This window comes from Leptonychotes weddellii, chromosome 7, assembly GCF_054177405.1.
Source record: "Leptonychotes weddellii isolate Sample4059 chromosome 7, ASM5417740v2, whole genome shotgun sequence".
NCBI lineage: Eukaryota > Metazoa > Chordata > Mammalia > Carnivora > Phocidae > Leptonychotes > Leptonychotes weddellii.
Window position 1 is genome coordinate 33,644,874 of NC_138375.1, and position 19,607 is coordinate 33,664,480.

Genomic DNA, 19,607 nt, shown 5'->3' on the forward strand with positions numbered 1-19,607 from the left:
ACTGATGTGTCCTTGGTCAGCAGGAGTAGGAGTGCTCCCTCATGACATCCACTAAAACCACAGAAGGAGGTCGTCCTCATTACCACTGGACAATGATGAAACCACTCGGCCTTTAGGGGTGTGGGCTGGGGTGAACCCAGTTGTGTTTCTTTGCTTGTTGGTTGGTTTATATTTTGTGTGCGTGTTTTGTTTTCTGTGGTGCTTGGATATAATACAGTGATTATTGTAGTCTAAAACTTCTCTTTGCTAGGCTGCCCCTTTCCTCGTCCTTTGGTTAGAGAGAGCGGGCTTTTGTGGGGGGCTTTGTTTGTGTCTTTTGATATACCTCCATTGCTGGCTTCTTCAGATCCAAGTCTAGAATATATAAGGAAAAACCCCTAGATAACTCACCGCTCTCTTATCCCTTGAATCCCCAGGTTTTAGCCAGTCTTGCCACCTTCTCTCCATGTTCCATAGACTTCCTATGTTTGTTTTACATAGAATGCCAATGTTTGTAATTGTACTTAGTGGAGGAATACGGAAAATATGTTGACTCCATCTCCTGGGAAGTAGACCACTTCCCCAGTTTTTGTGAGATTTTTGTTTTTATTCTTTCATGAATTTTCTGTTTATGATTTTTACATATTCCACTATGGAATTATCATTGCTATTTTTATTTCATTACCTAATTTCAGTTTAAAATTAACAATGTCAGGGGTGCCTGGGTGGCTCAGTTGGTTAAGTGTCTGTGTTTGGCTCAGGTCATAATCTCAGAGTCCTGCGATGGAGCCTGGCATGGTATCGGGCTCCCTGCTCAATAGGGAGTCTTCTTGTCCCTCTCCCTCTACCCCTCCCCTCCCACCCCCCCCCCAGCTCATGCTCTCTCTCAAATAAATAAATAAAACCTTTAAAAATAAATACAATGAACAATGCCATACTGGTTGCAAATATTTTACCAGCTTTTTGATTGACTTAATTTTGTTCATAATGTTGACATAGAGAAATCTTAATATTTAGGTAATCAACTCAATATGGTAATTTTCCATATGAAGTTTTCCTTACATAAAGCTTACAAAGTCTTTCTCTATTCACATATCATAAACATTTGTAGATATTTGTAGATAAATATTTATAGATATTTTCTTTTAAATTTTTAAAACTTTATCATTTTCTTTTATTTTTCACTCTTTCATCCACCTAAAATTAATACTGTTCTATAGTGTGAGCAGAGAAATTCTTTCAACTATGGTTTTAGGGGAGGAATTCTTGACTATTTTGGAGACTAGAAAATGTTCCCAAATATCCTCAATTCTAGTACAAAAATTTGCTGCAGTAACTACAGATGGCATCACTCATTTACTACATGGATTATCAGCACTGGTCCTTCTTGACAATGTGTTTGGCTTCACCTCAGTTCACGTTGAGGATGATGGGAAGGGAACCTTGCCAGAGCTGTCACCCCCAGGAAAGTGGCCATGCTGAAATGTGGATGATGACAGATGCCTTGAGCTGGCCTTGAGCTGGTTGAGCCCTCTTGCCGAGTCTCCTAACATTCCACATACCATTCCAAGCTCAGCAACAAAAATGACCTCTACCATGATATTAACAGAGTGATTTACTTCAAGCATCTTGACTCAAAATTAAGGACGTTTTGAAAGATGAGCAAGTGTACACTATGCCGCCTTCATTTTCCCTCCCAAATGTTAGTGTTTGTTAAGAACTCGAGGGCTAACCCAAAATCACTTCTTGACACTCTTTTGGAGGCTGGGGGTCTTTGTAATAATCTCCCAGAGTACCAGTGGGCCAGTGTGGTGTTGCCATCTTGAGACATGAGGAAGGGATTCCGTGGTAGTGGACACGCCACTGGAAGGAAATCCCTCCGTGCTCACGGTCTTTGTCTTTTTTTTTTTTTTGGCCTATGCTTCTAAGTCTTCACCAGAACCATGGACTGAATAAAACAATAATTTTTCTCCTGCTTAATGCATCAAACTAAGGAGAAAGAACTCATAATTCTATATTAACAAGAGTAACTAAGAAAGAGAGTCAAAAAAAGGAATCTCATTGCTGAAGTGAGAAAAAAATCAGTGCTACTATTAAATATGACAGTTATAAAGGCTTCATAGAAGCATGGAAGATATTTCTGGGTTACTTTAAGAGAAAAAAAGCAAGATGAGAAATACATAGTGTGCTTGCCATATTAGGAAATAAATACAAATTACAGTGGTAGTAGCTTTCAGGTGATTTTTCTCTCTTTTTTCTTCACCATTTGTAATGTTGCATATTTATGAGATAGCATTAAATTACATCCTAATTTTTATTAATGAAAGAAAGGTAATTATATATAGAATATATAAAAGCAGGAGTTACCTTGGTGTGCTTTGTTGTTGCTTCCCCGGAGTTATGGACAGAGTGACTTTGGATGAAGGTTTACATAAGCTCCTTCTACAGCAATAAAATGTTGGTTTATTGAACATTGCCTCATCACTGTTTGTATTTTTATTGCTACACAACCCAACGGTGAATTAAAAATAACTCAAATGTTATAGTACTTTATAAATTTCTGTATTTTATAAACAATGCCCAGACAGAAGAGAGTACAAAATAAAGAGTGTCTGCTACTTCCCAAAGTAGCCCCTTTGCTGTTCTCTTTGAGCTGTGAGAGGGATGTTTAAAACCAACAAAACCAGGGGCGCCTGGGTGGCTCAGTTGGTTAAGCGACTGCCTTCGGCTCAGGTCATGATCCTGGAGTCCCTGGATCGAGTCCCGCATCGGGCTCCCTGCTTGGCAGGGAGTCTGCTTCTCCCTCTGACCCTTCTCCCTCTCATGCTCTCTGTCTCTCATTCTCTCTCTCTCAAATAAATAAATAAAATCTTAAAAAAAAAAAAGGAAAAATTAAAATAAATAAATAAATAAATAAAACCAACAAAACCAGAAAGTAGCAGCAGAACAGGTTTGTTTCCTTGGGGTGTGCTTTCAAAGAGGCCCTTTGCCAGGAAGCCTAGGCCACAGTATTTCTTTTAGAGCCAACGAGAGCCTTCAGCCATGCCAAGAATTACTTGGAAAAAAAGCCCGCCAGCAGCATTCCATTCTCCAGAGGGCAGAGTTTGGTGCAGATTTGAGGCAAGGTATGTGTGTGTGTGTTTGTGTGTGTGTGTGTGTGTGTGTGTGTGTGACTCAAGGGCAAGTGAGTTTCATGCTTCACAAGAGAAACAGCAAAGTCCAAGAATTATTGCAAGCTGGGAACAGAAACATATCAATAGTTACAAGACAAAAAATCGATACTTTGTAAGTAATACATGAAAAATAGAGAATACACACACACACACAACTCAAGGGAGGGGTGCTGTTAAACATATTTGGTAAAAAGAAGAGAAAAGCTCTCTGGAGCCAGAAGAGGGATAAATAATGTATAAAAAGAAAACGGAGGGGAAGAGAGGAAAAAAATGAAACAAGATGAAACCAGAGAGGGAGACAAACCATAAGAGACTCTTAATATCAGGAAAAAAACTGAGGGTTGTTGGAGGGGAGGGGGTGAGGGGATGAGGTGGCTGGGTGATGGACATTGGAGAGGGTATATGTTGTGGAAAAAAAAATAAAATTATACATTAGTTTAAAAAAAAGAAAAGAAAACAGAATGGGAAGTAGAGAGAAATTAGGTCCAAAGTAGGTCCTCGTTATGATCCAATGTTTTTGGATAGAGAACATTAATCAATTCTCTCTGACAAACAACTAACATTCTCAAACTAGGAACCCCATGGAAAGAATGTGCTGGAGAGAATCTTAGATAAGAGAGCTATATATTTGGGGGCACCTGGGTGGCTCAGACCGTTAAGTGTCTGCCTTCAGCTCAGGTCATGATCCTGGGGACCTGGGATTGAGTTCTGCATCGGACTCCCAGCTCAGTGAAAAGTCTGCTTCTCCCTCTGCCTCTGCTGCTTTCTCTCTCTGTCAAATAAATAAATAAAATCTTGAAAAAAAGAGAGAGAGAGCTCTATGTTTGTTTTATATTTATCAAGCAAATGTCTTTATTTGTTCTAAGTCTTGGTTAAGGATTTGAATAAAGTTCTATAAGAACTTGTGAACATTAGTGTGCAAACAAACCTGTCACTAAACTGACCCAGAGAATACCAGATGACTCGCAGAGAAGAAAGGGAAGTCAGATCTCAGAAAGAAAGTCTTCATATCCTGTGCCTTATGTCAATGCTCCCGGGTTATTATCATCACAGGTCACAGCTGACATACGGAAGCTCCTAGACTTGCCCAGTCCGCATAGTTAGAACAGCTCAGCTCAGAATTAGAGTACAAGTTCTCTGCTTGCTGCCCTCCAGGTTTAATGTCTTTATACTCACATTTTCTCAGTTGCCTAAATACCTCCCAGAAAGACCACTCAGGTGCCATTGCTCCAGGCACTACCCGGGAGGGGGACAGTCCTCTGGTGGTGATCAGTGGGCACCATTGACAGAACACAGCCAATTCTCACCTCTGTGTGGTGTCAGCTTCCACTGAGGTCATTTTAACTCTGGAACTGGTCCTTTCATCTATGTTCCCTGATGGGTCATTTACGTGGCAAGCCAGTGCCTCCTGTTAAAAATATGCACCCCAATTTTTTCAGTAAAACTATGCTATGTATTTTTAGTTTAGAAAAATGAAAAGGGTAATGTAAATTTTCCAGACTAGTATTTCTCTAGGACGCATTTACCTAACCGATTTTTTTTTTTTTTCCTGCTTGCCTCACTGTTTTTCCATTTACACTAATCCCTAAACGCCAACAGTATTCTGGTGTATGTCACTGTTCTCCTGACACGTTCCTCTGGTGGGGACATTGGGTTTGCATGCACTTGCATGATTCCACTGTTGGTGTCGCCATCAGATTCTGCAGATGTGAATGTAGTTTCTGTTACAATAACGGTCAAATTATAAAAATAAATATTGGAGGCTTGAAGCTTCAAAAGTAATCATGGAGATACTTCTTTTATAACCTTTCAACTTTAAAAGCATTCACGTTTTTGGGGCGCCTGGGTGGCTCAGTCATTAAGCGTCTGCCTTCGGCTCAGGTCATGATCCCAGGGTCCTGGGATCGAGCCCCGCATCGGGCTCCCTGCTCGGCGGGAAGCCTGCTTCTCCCTCTCCCACTCCCCCTGCTTGTGTTCCCTCTCTCGCTGTGTCTCTCTCTGTCAAATAAATAAATAAAATCTTTAAAAAAAATAAATAAATAAAAGCATTCACGTTTTTGTTGGCTGAAGTGGGTTTTACAAGAGAGAAGGTAGAAGCAAGAGAATCAATTGTATTTAAAGGTATTATTTATATGCATTTTCTCCCACTCCTACTTTCTTTTCTTTCTTCCTTTATTTTTATTTCCCTTAAGATATTATTTGTAGTATATTGAAAATGTATTATTTGCAGTGCACTGAAAAGGAGAAGTTGAAAAGTATGTATGCTTTCATAAAATTGATTTTTTTCTTACCTAGGGTTGCATGAATTGAATTTCTAATACAGTGTCATTCTTTATATTTGTCATTTCCAGCCATTAGCTCAGAAAAAATATGCTAATTTCTGATTTAAAAATGCATTATGGGGGCGCCTGGATGGCTCAGTCAGTTGAGCATCTGACTCTTGGTTTCGGCTCAAGTCATGATCTCAGGGTCGTGAGATCGAGCCCCGTGTCAGGCTCTGTGCTCAGTGTGGAGTCTGCATGCCTCTCTCCCTCTGCTCTTCCCCTGCTTGTGCTCTCTCTCCCTCTCTCTTAAATAAATAAATAAATAAATAAATAAATAAATAAATAAATACAATCTTTAAAAAAATGCATTATGACTGTTCTCTTGAGCTGAGTGGAACTTTGGAAAGCACTCTTTCCACAAAATAAAAAAACATCCTGAGGCTAAACCCACCGTGTGTGTGTGTGTGTGTGTGTGTGTGTGTGTGTGTGTGTGTGTAGGGATGTGTTCAGTATTTCTGGGCTGAGTTGTTCACAATCTGTGCCCCTGCACAGACCTCTCTAGATTATTGTATGGGCACATGTCTTTACATAGCTTTGAGAGTCTGGATATGGGGAGCACACAAAGGGAACTTTAAGAGAACAGTGACAAGTGGATCGGCTCAGCATGCATCCCATTTTTGAAAGGAAAGAGAATGGCAGAATGTATAGCATTCAGTCTATAATGTTCTCATGGACAGACTCCTAGGTCACTTTAAATTGAATTTGAATTTTATTGAATTTTTGAATTTGAATTTTATTGAATTTTATGTGCTTGGCATAGAACACATGAAAATGATTACACATTATAACAAATTACAAAAACCTTTAAAAAGTTTATTTTCTCCCTGTGTAAAATACATTTCTTATAATACTGTATCTGCTCACAGCAATTCCATGTTGGAATTATAGAAACTTAGCCTATTCTAGTGAGTAAAGGGGCAGGTGAGGCTAGGAAGAGAGAGATAGGTAGGGGGCTCATGACTGGGCTCACACAGGGGTCTACCTAACTAGGATCCCAGAAATCCCAGATATAAAGAATTGTTATAGATGAGATATTAACCAGAGAGAAGGGAGCATAACAAATCCACCATGTTTGTTACAAATATAGACAGGATATTCACATGATATTTACAGATCCACCATGTTTGTCTTACATGTTGACAAGATATTTACCAACTTCCCTGGTCAGTTTTCTATAAAAGACAGACCATAAAAGCCTTCAGTGGCAACCCATTCCGGACCCCTCTCAGTTTAGAAAGCTCCTTTTCTTTCCTTTCTGTTCTTACCTTCACTTCATAAACTTTCACTTCACCCTTTTGTCCTCGAGATTTATTCTTCGACTGCATGAGACAAGAACCCTGCAGCCCCGTAACACTAGGAAACCAAGAAGTTCAAAGAATATGAAGTCTTTCAGTAAGATCTACTGCTAATTTTACTTTCTTGTAATAATTACCTTCTCTTGTACTTTGCAAGTAGGGTGGTGATGGTAAACTCTATCTCTTTGCCCTAGTTTGCATTTATTTAATTGAAATGACATTTATCTGCTATATCTACTTACAGTCTTTACACAGTCTGAATAAATGGACCAAACATATCCTCTCCCACCAACCCCGCCTTCTTAGTACAGATCAATTGGGTCACCAGCAGTTTCAAACACCATTTCAGTTTTTGTTGTAGGCTTTGATTCATGCTTCATGTCAGTTTCCAGGTAGAGATCTCACTGCGTGAAAGAGCAACAGAGAAGACCCTTAAGGTCTCAGAGATCATTTTGTGGGCTCTGTTAGGTCAAAACTATTCTCATAATAATATTAAGATATCATTTCTCTTTAGGACTCTCGTACCCTTATAAGCCTACCTTGGCATTACTCAGTGACTGTGACACGTGTGATGTCATAACAACCCGAAGGGAGGAGCAGGTACAGCAATCCAACTATCTTCCATACAGCCAAACATTAAAGAGATTTGAAAATATATAAAGCGATGCCATTCTCACTATTTTTTACTTGGAAAATATATTTTTCTTAAGAATAAATCTTTTTAAATTTTATTTTATTATGTTATGTTAATCACCATACATTACATCATTAGTTTTTGATGTAGTAAAAACATAAAAAAATAAATAAAAATAAGGCAAGCAAAAAAAAATGTTACGTTTTATGTAATGGTTAACATGATTTTAAATAAATGACTGAATCGATATTTTAAAATTTCTCAGTTCTATTCGTTATTACGAGACATAAAGCCCACATGAAGATTAAAGGCTTTTGGAGTCCTCAGTAACTTCGAATGTGTTGAAATGAAACCAAGAGTTTGAGAACTGCTGTTCTGAGTTTCTTCTACATCCCTTTAACCCTCCCCGTAAATAACCTTTGGTTATAAGGGAATCTTATTTACAAGGTACACATCACATTTTTCTTTCCTATTTCATCCACAAACCCTGTCTCTCTCCCTGTACCCAGCCCAGGCTCCCCAGGTGTGTGGAACATACCCACAGAAGTAACCAACTCAATTGTGCCCTGAGGAAATAAGAAATAAAGAAAAAGGGGTAGTTTAATAAAAAGAGCACAGGATGTAGTCAATAGGTGTGGGCTCTTGTCCTCCTACCAGGAGAGCATGTTAAGGTTCTTTGTCTGTCAAATGAAAGAAATTCATTATTTTCAAAATGCATTCCATAGAACTTCTTGTTCTGAAGATGTGACAATGTTTCCAAGTGGGGAGACTGGGTGGGGAGACTTCTTCCTCCACTGTTTCTTCCAAGACAGAGCCATTTCCAGACTGTCTTCCATAGCAGGATTTGGGATAAGACTTCATCTGGTAACAGAGATTTTGCACTAAAAATGTTTGGAAACCACTGGTTTTGATGATTTCTGTGAGCCCTTTCAGCACTAACTTGACCGAAGAGCAGTGGCTTCCCATTAGAAAATGTGTCTACCTTGACCAAGACAATGCAATTTTGTTATTGGTTCTAAACTTTATGAGTTGAGGTCAGAATGAATTTGAGATGGCATCTGTGCGCAGGTCCTAAGTGAAGAGGTTGTGGAGAGAATTTTCCTGTGCTCTACTGGTGATCTGTGTTGCTTTGACATATGAACACAACCCTCCAACTGGAATCTCACTCTAACACTTGACTACACCCTCCTTAATGGTGCCACTAACTTCACAGAAGCAATTTTACTTTGATTTGATAGAACATGATTGAGTAGACAATCCAGGAATGTGTCAGAGAAGTTTCTTCACTTCATTGGAGTTAATGGAACATTTGCTTTGCTATTGCGGTGAGAAAAAAAAAAAAAGAACTGTAAGATCTAAATGACTGTTGAAATGAAGGAAATTTTTAGAGCAATAAAAAATTATAGCAATAAAATATTGCAATGGAATAGCTTCTTTCTTTTAACTTTAGGAAGGCTTTCTTATATGTTATTTCAGTTTTATTTTTCTCAGTCAAATATTTAGACAAGATACTATCTGCATTGTCAATGTAAATATTAAGGTGTAGAGATGTGGAACAACTTGTGTGGGTTCACTAGCAAGAGGTACGATGTAAGGATTTTGACACATCTCCTGACTTCTTTGTTTTATGTTCATGAGAATGGGTTTCCTCTGTATTACTAACCATACCAAAGCTAGGAAGTGGTTTAAGAATATGTTTTTACAACATGAAGTATTTCCTGAAGGAGCCATTCTCTTGGGCAGAGAGAGCACTTGTTTTCATCTCTGCCCAACCTCCACCCCCAAAATCCAGCTCCCTCTTTTCTTGTCAATAAGCATCTTATACATTCTAGGTGACATAGTTTAAATAAGCTATCATTGCCATTTTCACAAGACAAAGGTTGTGCCTTTTCACTTCCATTTTATAATTTTAAATGTACTTTGAAAAGCTCTAGCACTTGCAAATGCTTATAGTTGAAAAAGTAAAGAAATGCATGAGCCTACTGTCTTAGGTTCCATTTCATTGTCCAGCAGACATTCCATGCTGATTTCAAGTCCAGATAAAATAGTGTTTGAATTCAATTTCTCTGGAATTTGAAAAGTTGCTCTTTAAACTCCTATTCTCTGAGATCTTTTAAAAAACAGTAGCACTTGGGGCGCCTGGGTGGCTCAGTTGGTTAAGCGACTGCCTTCGGCTCAGGTCATGATCCTGGAGTCCCGGGATCGAGTCCCGCATCGGGCTCCCTGCTCGGCGGGGAGTCTGCTTCTCCCTCTGACCCTCCTCCCTCTCATTCTCTCTGTCTCAAATAAATAAATAAAATATTTAAAAAAAAAACAAACAAAAAAAAACCAGTAGCACTTTTGTTAAAAACAAAATCACAAGATTTAAAAATCTTTAATGGAAAACAGTTTGCAAGTGAATTCGAGATTTTTCTCATCAATCACCGCTGTGTCACTTTCAAGATGTGTTTTTCAACATAGCTCTCCATAAATTTATGGCATTCTCTGGTTTGATTTTCCTCTCACGTAATGAGGGCTCAATTTTTCACTTGGATCATGAAAAAAAAACTTGAAAGATAAATGACGTTATAAAATTCTGATTCTACACCATTTGCTGCGTTCCACGGAAACTATGAATGGGTTAGTCATTTTCTGCAATTATTAAAGACCTTAGTGTGATCACTTGATGAAAGTCATGCTACCCTAGTCAGTGAGTTTTTGTGCTTCTTCTGAAGTTTTTGTTGTTGTTGTTGTTTCTTTGGACCAGTTCTATGGTGAACTAAATTAGTAAATTTATGTCTGCTATTTCAGCTCTAAGTTACATATAATTCATTTTTGTGTGCTTATCTGGGAACAATCCATTATTGACTTAGTTTGGAGTAGACATAATGTACCAATCTTAGTCATCAGAAATATGTCCTACTTAGAGAAATTTTCCACTCACTTTATTTCTCAAATGCACAGACCACTTTTAAAAGTTCTTATCTACAAACAACAGAGAGGAGTGGTTTCACACTCTAGAATTCATCATAAGTCACTGGAGAATTTGACATATCCTTATACTTCTAACTTATCTGCCTGAAGCAAATTTTAGCATAAACCCTTAAATGATTAAATGAAATTCACTCAACCATTTACTTGCATAGTTTGAAGATTTGTAACACAACGGATGGTTATATTTTGGGAAGAAGAAATATGGCCTCAATGGCTGAGCTAACATAAAACAAAACAACCAACTTAAGTTTCTCAAATGCTTCCAAGCGTTTGGATTTCGAATGGGTAAAGGTTACTGCTCTCCTGCTCCAGCTTTATCTGAATTTCTTACTTTTACTTTCTCTTTTCATCCCTCCTCCCCTACCGCGTAATCTCTACCTTCCTTTGGTCAATTCGCTTCTGTATGTCACGTACACCATTTCTGCCGGAGACCTCAGACTTTTTGGAACAGGGCATTATGCCTTCTTTCCACATTGCTCTTCCTCCCTATTCTAAGAAAATAGAATCTAAGAATGAAAAGTTGAAGTTTATCTAACGAAATACCCCATCATTTGAAAAGATTGTCAGTACTCTAGGAGAAGAACACTGTCACTCTTTGTGGACAAAAAAAAAAAAAAAAAAAAAAGGCAAGAGAAGTATTTCTTGCTCTACAGAAGTAGAGTTTTAAATAAGACTTTTGATTTCCTTTTGCTTTAGTTTGCTAGGGCTACCATAACAAAATACCACAGACTGGCTGGCTTAAACAACAGAAATTTATTTTCTTACTGTTCTAGAGACTAGAAGTCTGAGATTGAGATGTCGGGAGGTTTGGTTTCTTTGGAGGATTTATTTTTTCCTTGGCTTGAAGATGGTTTTCTCACCATGTTCTTACATGGTCTCTCCTCTGGGTGTGTGCACCCCTAATGTTTCTCTGTGTGTCCAAATTTCGTCTTCTTATAAGTCATGTTGGATTAAGGCCTACATCAACAGCCTCATTTTAACTTAATCACTTCTTTAAAGGCCCTATCTCTAAATAAATTCAGGTACTGGGGTAGGGTTTCAACATATAAATTTGGGGGTAACACAATTCAGCCCCTAATACCTGTTTTTTGGTAGAACCTTCTTCAAGTAGCCGTGGTAGATCTGTTGCTGCAGGATCTGGTTTTCTCTTCATATAAACATTAAAATGCCCATTAGCCTTTTCATTATATCTGGATAAGAGTGGCACTATCATCGGAAATTAGATGAGCTTTTCTCTTTGTCCTAGGATTAGGACAATACCCTTAAATTATTCTAGAGGGCCCTGCAGGTGTTGTGTTACTGTTCTGATTTATTTTTATTTACTTTAAGTAATACACTATAGTTTTGGAAAGAGGTGTACCCCGCAGGGGGTACTGCTAAAGGTCAGATATTGAAGACTTGTTGGTCTTCTAGCTATTTGCAACATACCAGTTTATAGGCTTCTATATTTGTAAAGGCAGATCTACACTTAACCAGAGGGAGAAGCCAGATTAGAAGCAACTATCGGCTAGGTTTGGTTGTATATTAGTCTGTATTAGTTAGGGCCTTCCAGAGAAATAGAACCAATAGAGAATCTAGGTATCCATGGGTCTATCTATCATCTATCTTTATTTATTTAAAGGAATTGACTCACATGATCATCAGGCTGGTCAGTCTAAAATCTGCAGGGCATGATAGTAGGCTGGAGATCCAGAGAAAATTTGACATTGCAGTCTTGAATCCAAAGGCAGTCTAAGAATTCCTTGCTTTTCTGGGGACCTCAGTCTTTTCTCCTAAAACCTTCAACTGTTTGGAATAGGCCCACGCACATGATGGAAGATAATCTGCCTTACTCAAACTCTGTTGAATTAAATGTTAATTGCATATAAAAAAATTCCTTCACAGAGACACCTTGACTGGTGTTTAAACAAACAACTGTGTACCATAGCCTCACCAAGTCGACACATAAAATTAACCATCACAGGTGGCTTTTAAAAAACAGTGATGACACCTTACTGTGGACACTATGTCCAAGAACATGGCTTATGTTTTTACCATAAGTTAACTGCTTTTAGGCATCTAATGAAGGTAGTGATGTCAACTGATGTGTGATATAGCCATCTTAAAGGGGAAATGATCAGTGCTATTTATCATCTCTTCCCATGCACAGCTACATAAGGCATGCAAGAGGGCCACCCAAAGAATGAGTATGTATTGTGAACTTTCAACTTCCTGATGCAAAGAACCATACTGCAGGGCTCTTACTATAGTTTCGCTTTTTGAATCCCCTGTACATCACCCAAGACCTGATTTCCACCCCATAACTTTAAGCAGTGCTTCATATTTTGGAGGTAAAGGGCTTCTGAACCCTTTCTTCAAATGAAATTTGGAAACATAAACAAACGAACAATGAAATGGAACAATGACAGTGCTCAGGTGCAAGTGGTTTTCTTCACCACTGGCCCCAACCTCACCGTTTTAACACCATACTCTGAATGTAAGAAATTACATCGTTCACATCCTGGCAATATCAAATCCTCAGAATACAGTTCCAAACCAGGAAAAAAAAAAAAAAAAGCTAAAATTTTCTGTGATAACTTGAAAGAGCTATTGCAAATCCCTTGCTCTCTAATTAGCCCTTTATTATTTCAACCATCATGTGTGACCTCATTGGTCTGAACTTGGGTTTCCATTCTTCACTAAGCCCAAGTATGAGCTTTCTCAGGCCCTTGCATACAGTATTGTGTTGGTGAACAAGACTCTTACTTGGAAGATGAGTCTATCCAATGGATAGCCTCTATCTAGATCTTCTCCCTCTGACTTAAGGGGAGAAGTAGTTCCAGGAAGATGCAATGAGAAGAAAAATGACAGACAAGATAGAGGTGCAGGAGGTCACAAAACAGAATTACTGCATGGTGAGGGACGTCCGTATTAGTAGCAATGAGTCAAACGAGTTTAATTTATATTTGGTAGCCTCTCTTTAAGAGAGCGGAGGAGTATTTTAGTGACTATTTTAGAGAAGTATTTGGAAAGTATTTCAGAAATACTTTAGAGGACTATTTTAGAAAGCTTCCAAATAGATTATCATTGTTTTGTAAAAGTTTTGGCACACATATGGGAGAAGTCAGTTTAGAGAACTTCATTTACATAAAAATCTAAGAATCCTAATTCTATAATCATGTGTTTGCATTATCTTACAATAATCCATGAAAGTGTGTTGTTTTTTCAGTTCAGCTCAACTTCAGAATTTGAAACACTGTGCATGGCACTTGCCTTTGAGGAGGATCTTTCACCGTAGACACAGAAAAACAAACATAGTTAGATGGGATAACCTGTCATTAAAATAACAAAAACACCAACAACGATAACCAGAGCTACAGTCACTAATGTCTCTGTGTCAGACGCTGATCTAAGCAGTTTCCAGTAAGAAATTGTTTACCCTCCTCTGAGGCAGGGAACATTCTGCCCATTTGCAGCTAAGGAAGCTATGACCTAGGAAGTTCAGGAATTCAAGATGGCGCTGCTAATACCTGGAGAGACAACATTAACACACAGGCAGTCTGGCAACAAACTCAATGTTCCGGGGCTCTGGGGTTTGGAGTGAGCGGCATTTGGAGTAAACTTCAGAGTTTACTCAGAAAAGCCTTGTGGACACAGTGGGTCTTCATCACTGAGGGAGCGAGGGTGGATGGGTAGTAGGATGACAGGAAGCATCACAATCAGAGCCAAAAACCCCAGAAGAGAAGGTGGAATGAAGGGCTGATGAGGACTCCCAGGGCCGGGGTGACGGTGTGTCAGGGGGAGTTACAGCAACAAGAGGGAGAAACATGGAAGCCACGGTCAGTTAATGGAGAATCTCAAGTTGAGGCCAAGTTTGGCTCCTGATGCAATAGGACTAACTGAAACCCACCGGAGGCTCATGAGTGTGTGAAGTGAATACAGGTATACTCTGAAGACATTGCGGGCTTGGTTCCAGACCCCTGCAATAAAGCAAATACTGCAATAAAGTGAGTTGAATGAAGTTTTTGGTTTCCCAGTGCATATAAAAGCTGCATTTACACTCTACAGTCGTCTATTAAGTGTACAACAGTATTATGTCTAAAAAAATGTGTATGCCTTAATTGAAAATTCCTTTATTGAGAAAAAATGCTAGCCATCATCTGAGTTTTCAGTGAGCTGTAATCACTGATCATGGGTCACTATCAGAAATATAGTAATAATAATGAAAACCATTGAAGTATTTGAGAATTGCCATAATATGACCCAGAAACATGATGGGAGCAAACCCTTTTGGAAAAATGGAGCTGATAGACTTGCTTGATGTGAGCTTGCCTTCAATTTGTCAAAAATGCAGTGTCTGGGAAGCACCATAAGATGGGCACAACCGAACAACGTATGCCTGTAATGGAAATGACTTTGGTAGCCTGGTGCCATAGAGTCTGGGAGAAGTGGCTTCTAGGAAAGATCTGGACTGCCCCAGTGCCTGCCCTGAATGCTGTTTGATCTGAGAACACAGGTTAAGGTTTACATAAAATTTCTCATAGACTGTGAAGGTCACATTTCCTACACTATATGCCAACTCCCCCAGCCTCCCCCCCTCCCCTGAGGACCTCAGGGAATGCAAGATATTTTAAATCTTTGAGGAAAACCGCAATAAATAATGTCTTTCAGACACAGGCAAATTATTAGCTGAGGGACATTCACAGTTTCAACATTAAATTGTGCTACATTCCTTTTAATGATGCTATATTTTTGAGAAGCTGGGTTTTTCAAAGTTGCTGTGATAAAAAGCAAGTAGCAGTGAAGAAATCAATATGAAAGGAAATAAAAGGTGGTCGTGTGCAATCTGATGGCAGGGTCTCCAAAGCTATGCAATGCCCTGGAGGCACATACATCCAACCTGTTAGTATATACAGTAGTGGTTATTTAAACATGAAATAAAATACAATTTTTTTTCCAGTTTGTTTGGATTAAACTAGTTAAGAAAACATTAGGTTTTTTTTTAACTCTATGGCATTTGATCTTGCTGATGCCATGAAAAAGTTATACCAAAGGCATCATGAACTGAGAAATTTGCAAACCTCTATGCTAGGGATTATGCCGGCTTTGGGTACCCTACCAGTTAAGGAATGGCCTTCAGAGTGTTCTAAATCTGTCATTTTTCACAGGTAATTGCATACAAAGGAAAGTTAGAGAGAGAGGGGGAAAGAGAGAGTTTTATATTTATTTTGGCTGCATTATACTTATTTTGTTTTTTTTTTTCAAAGGACTACTTATTTTAAAAGGCATAATGATGTTTAATCTCACCTCAAAATCTCCTGCCTCTTCCTTCCTGGTTTGCCCCACCTTGGTAAAATGGGATTGCCATCCAATCAGAAAACTAAGCATCATCTTTTCTTCTTTCCTCTCTATACCCCTCCAAAGTGAAGCTCTCACTGGGTCTTGTTGCTTCTGCCTTCAACACAGAGCTCCTGTCCATCCATCTCTCTCTGGCCTCACTGCCACCCCCTTCCCCAAACCACCATCTTTCTTCCCCCAGCCCCAGACGTCTGTAACAGCCTCCCGCAGGTCCTTCACCCATCCGTCCTCTTTTTCTGTTCTCAGCAAAACAGCCTCAATAATTTTCTGAAAATATAAAGGGTATCAGCTTATTCCCTTACTTAAAACCTTCAGTAACTTTTCATTTCACTGCATTAAAAAAAATCAAAGCTACTTACTATGACTTAAGCCAATCCCACAACATTTGTCTGTCCTCCGCCTCCCTGACCTCATCCCCACATCATGCCCTCTGACTCCACACTCCAGCACACTGGCTTCTTTCGGTTTTGCTGAGCCTCTGAGCTCTTCTCCCACTCAAGGCTTTTATGCCTCTGTCTGGAACTCTCCCAGCCATTGCCACCGCTATGACCAACTCCTTTCATCCTTTGGGTCACAGCTTAACTGTGACTTCTTCAGCGAAACCTTCTCTGACCACAATGCCTTCAGCAAAATCCCTCCACACAATCGAAAGTAGAATCTTTTTTATGGCCTGAACTGATCACAGTTTTTATTTATAGTTGCCCGTTTACTTCTTTATTGCCTGACTGGCCCCTCTAAACTAACTGTAGGCTGTAGAGTAGGCTCCGGGTCTTTGTACTTACCAGCGTACACCTAACACCTAGCTGTGTCTCTGGTATTCCGTAGGCATTCCATAATAATTGTGAAATAAATGAATGATAAATGAACGTGTGAATGGGAAGATGCACTCCACTCCATCAAACATGTGGGTTGGAATGTGGGAGTGGTCTGTTTGATCTGTCCCACTCTGCTGGCCATTACATCCAGCCCGGTCTTCTTATGGGCCCCACCTTCGTCTACAGAATGGAAAGTGACTCCATAGGGTACAAACCTGAAGGCAAATTTAGGGACACAAACAAGGTAGCAGAGTCCCCTTTCCCCTGAATAACTCTTCAAATCCCTAACATTGTGAGTACAAATAAAAATTTCAGATTGTTTTCTTTGGAACACTTTTTCCTGTCCTAAGAACTTGGCTATTTTAATATTTTTTTTTTTAAGATTTTATTTATTTATTTGACAGAAGGAGAGAGCGAGCGCAAGCAGGGCGAGCGGCAGGCAGAGGGAGAGGGAGAAGCAGGCTCCTGGCAGAGCAGGGAGCCTGATGCGGGGCTCAATCCCAGGACCAGGGATCATGACCTGAGCTGAAGGCAGATGCTTAACTGACTAAGCCACCCAGGCACCCCTATTTTAATATTTCTTAAATGGTTTGAATATATACCATATCTAAGAGCTTTCTTGAGCAACTATTTCCTTTGTGCTAAAAGTCTATCTTGATTTTTTTTTAATTTATAGAAGCCCCAGAAATGATGCTCATAGGAATAATGTAGTAACAAGATTTCTTATGATGTTTGCCATATACAGCATTGAGAATGTTGCAAAACAATTATTTTGGTTTTCTGAGAATGAATCTTATCTCCAATTTTTTACGCTATTAAAAATGTCATTATGGTTCTGGAAAAAAAAAAACTTTATTTGGTGCCTGAAAATGATGGGAAATTTGGGCAAAGTTACACAAGAACTGGCAGAAAGAGATTTAGAAAGTATATGCATTTGCATTATGTGTATTCAAGGTGTTTTATTAGTTTTAATATTTTAGTCTTAGTAAAGCATGTGAGTGTATCATCATTAATTTAGCATTTTATAAATATATAAACATCTGTTTCCTAAATACTAGGAGTAAGGGTCTAGAGTAAACACTAAAGAGAAAAAAACCACCTCTAATATCTGGTTTCACCCACTGGGAGTTTACATTCCAACTGAGAAGTGTAGACATGCATATGTACAACTGTACTATGATGTCATTTGTAATAAAATTTATACTTACAGAACTGATAATAAGTACTATAGAAATGTGGGGAAAGAAGGGATTTCTCTGAATTCTTTCTCCTCTCCCCCACCCCTGTTTTATTGAGGTATAATTAACAAATAAAAATTGTGCGTATTTAAGGTTCACAACATGGTGTTTCCATATAAATATACATTGTGAAATGATGGCCACAATCGAGTTAATTAACACATCCATCCCCTCACATAATTACCTTTTTTTATGAGAACACTTAGGATCTACCCTCTTAGCAAATTTCAAGTGTATAATACAGTGTTATTAGCAGTCACCATGATGTACATTAGATCTCTAGAACTTACTCATCTTATAACTGAAAGTTTGTATCCTTTGACCAACACCTTCCCATTTCCCTACCTCCCAGGCTCTGGCAACCATCATTCCACTCTCTGCTTCTATGTTTGTCATTTTTAGAGTCCATATATGAGTGAGATCATGCAGAATTTATCTTTCTGTGACTGGCTTATTTCCCTCAGCATGATGCATTCCAGGTTCATCCACTTTGTCACAAATGGAGAATTTCTTTCTTTTTTAAGGCTGAATAATATTCTATTGTATGTAACTACCACATTTTCTTTATGCATTCATCCATCAATGGGCATAAATTGTTTCCATATTTTTTGAATTCTAAATTCCTGAGAATGCTATGGAAAAGAGGGGTGTTTGCTGGTGTTGAAAGGGGAGATTTCTTTATAAGTAGGATTTTTACGAGTGTCCTATAAAGAAGAAATGGACAAGGAAATAGCCATCTTGGGAAAGTATGAGCAATGATTGAAGAGAGACAGCAAATGTCAGAGGTCTCTCTTTGTGACCTAAGCTGAAGGATGGTCCAAAGAATGAGCAATGATCTGCAATGGACATCCACCTCAAGTATTGGAGTCCGTCCTTTTAGTGCAAAATATATCCTGGTAGCCAAGGTCCTCTCATCTTTCCTACCCCTTCTTAGCAAAAGAACACTGGGCCCTTCCCTAGCACTCTTTTTCTGCATAGACAAAAAAAAAAAAAAAAAAAAAAGGAAGAAGTGGAGTAGATAGATGCATCATTAATACCTTCCTAGAATGTAAACGATGTTGTTGGGAAGACACTGGTGTTCTTCCTTCTGACTCTTGCCTTAGACTGTGGCCTGGTCCAGGTTGCTCTGTGATGATTAAAGGTCTGAGAAAAGAATGTCCCTGAGCAGATAACAAGAGTTTCAGTGACAGAGTATCTACCAAGTTTTTCCTTAACAGCATTTACCCGAAGAATCCTGGATCAGTATCTCTCTGTGGGAGCTTCCACTTATCCTCTTAGAAGATTGTTCCGATTAGGGAAAATTGTTTCAGAGGAAGGGATAAATTCAGGTGAAGCTGGTGATAGAACTTAAGACTGCTGACTGCAACTTTTACTTTAGACGAGGGGTAATTTTTTCTTCTATTTAACCTAAAGTATTTTAGATTTAGTAGAAAGCTGGGGGTTTAGCATTTTATAAAGATCACTCAAAATTCAAAATAGACTCCACAAAATAAAGAATGGTTAAATAGCATTGTGTTTGTGCCTTCAGTGTTCAGTTGGAGGATTCGATTTAATCTAAAAAATGCAATTAAAACATAAGTGTTTGCACCCAGTTTAAGTCAATAGACAATAGATGTTACTATGTATAAGGTACCATAAAAATAGCTGTGGAAGATTTGAAAAGTTTAGTGCCTGGTCTCTGCCCTCACTGGGAAGAGGAGACATAATCAGAGGAAATACAAAATATATAAGGCAATATGTAAGCACCAAGTTAAGTGATTCAGCAATTTAAATTTGAAGACTGAAAACCTCATTGTAATTGCAAATTACGTAATTGCATTTTCACGTTTTACAATAAAT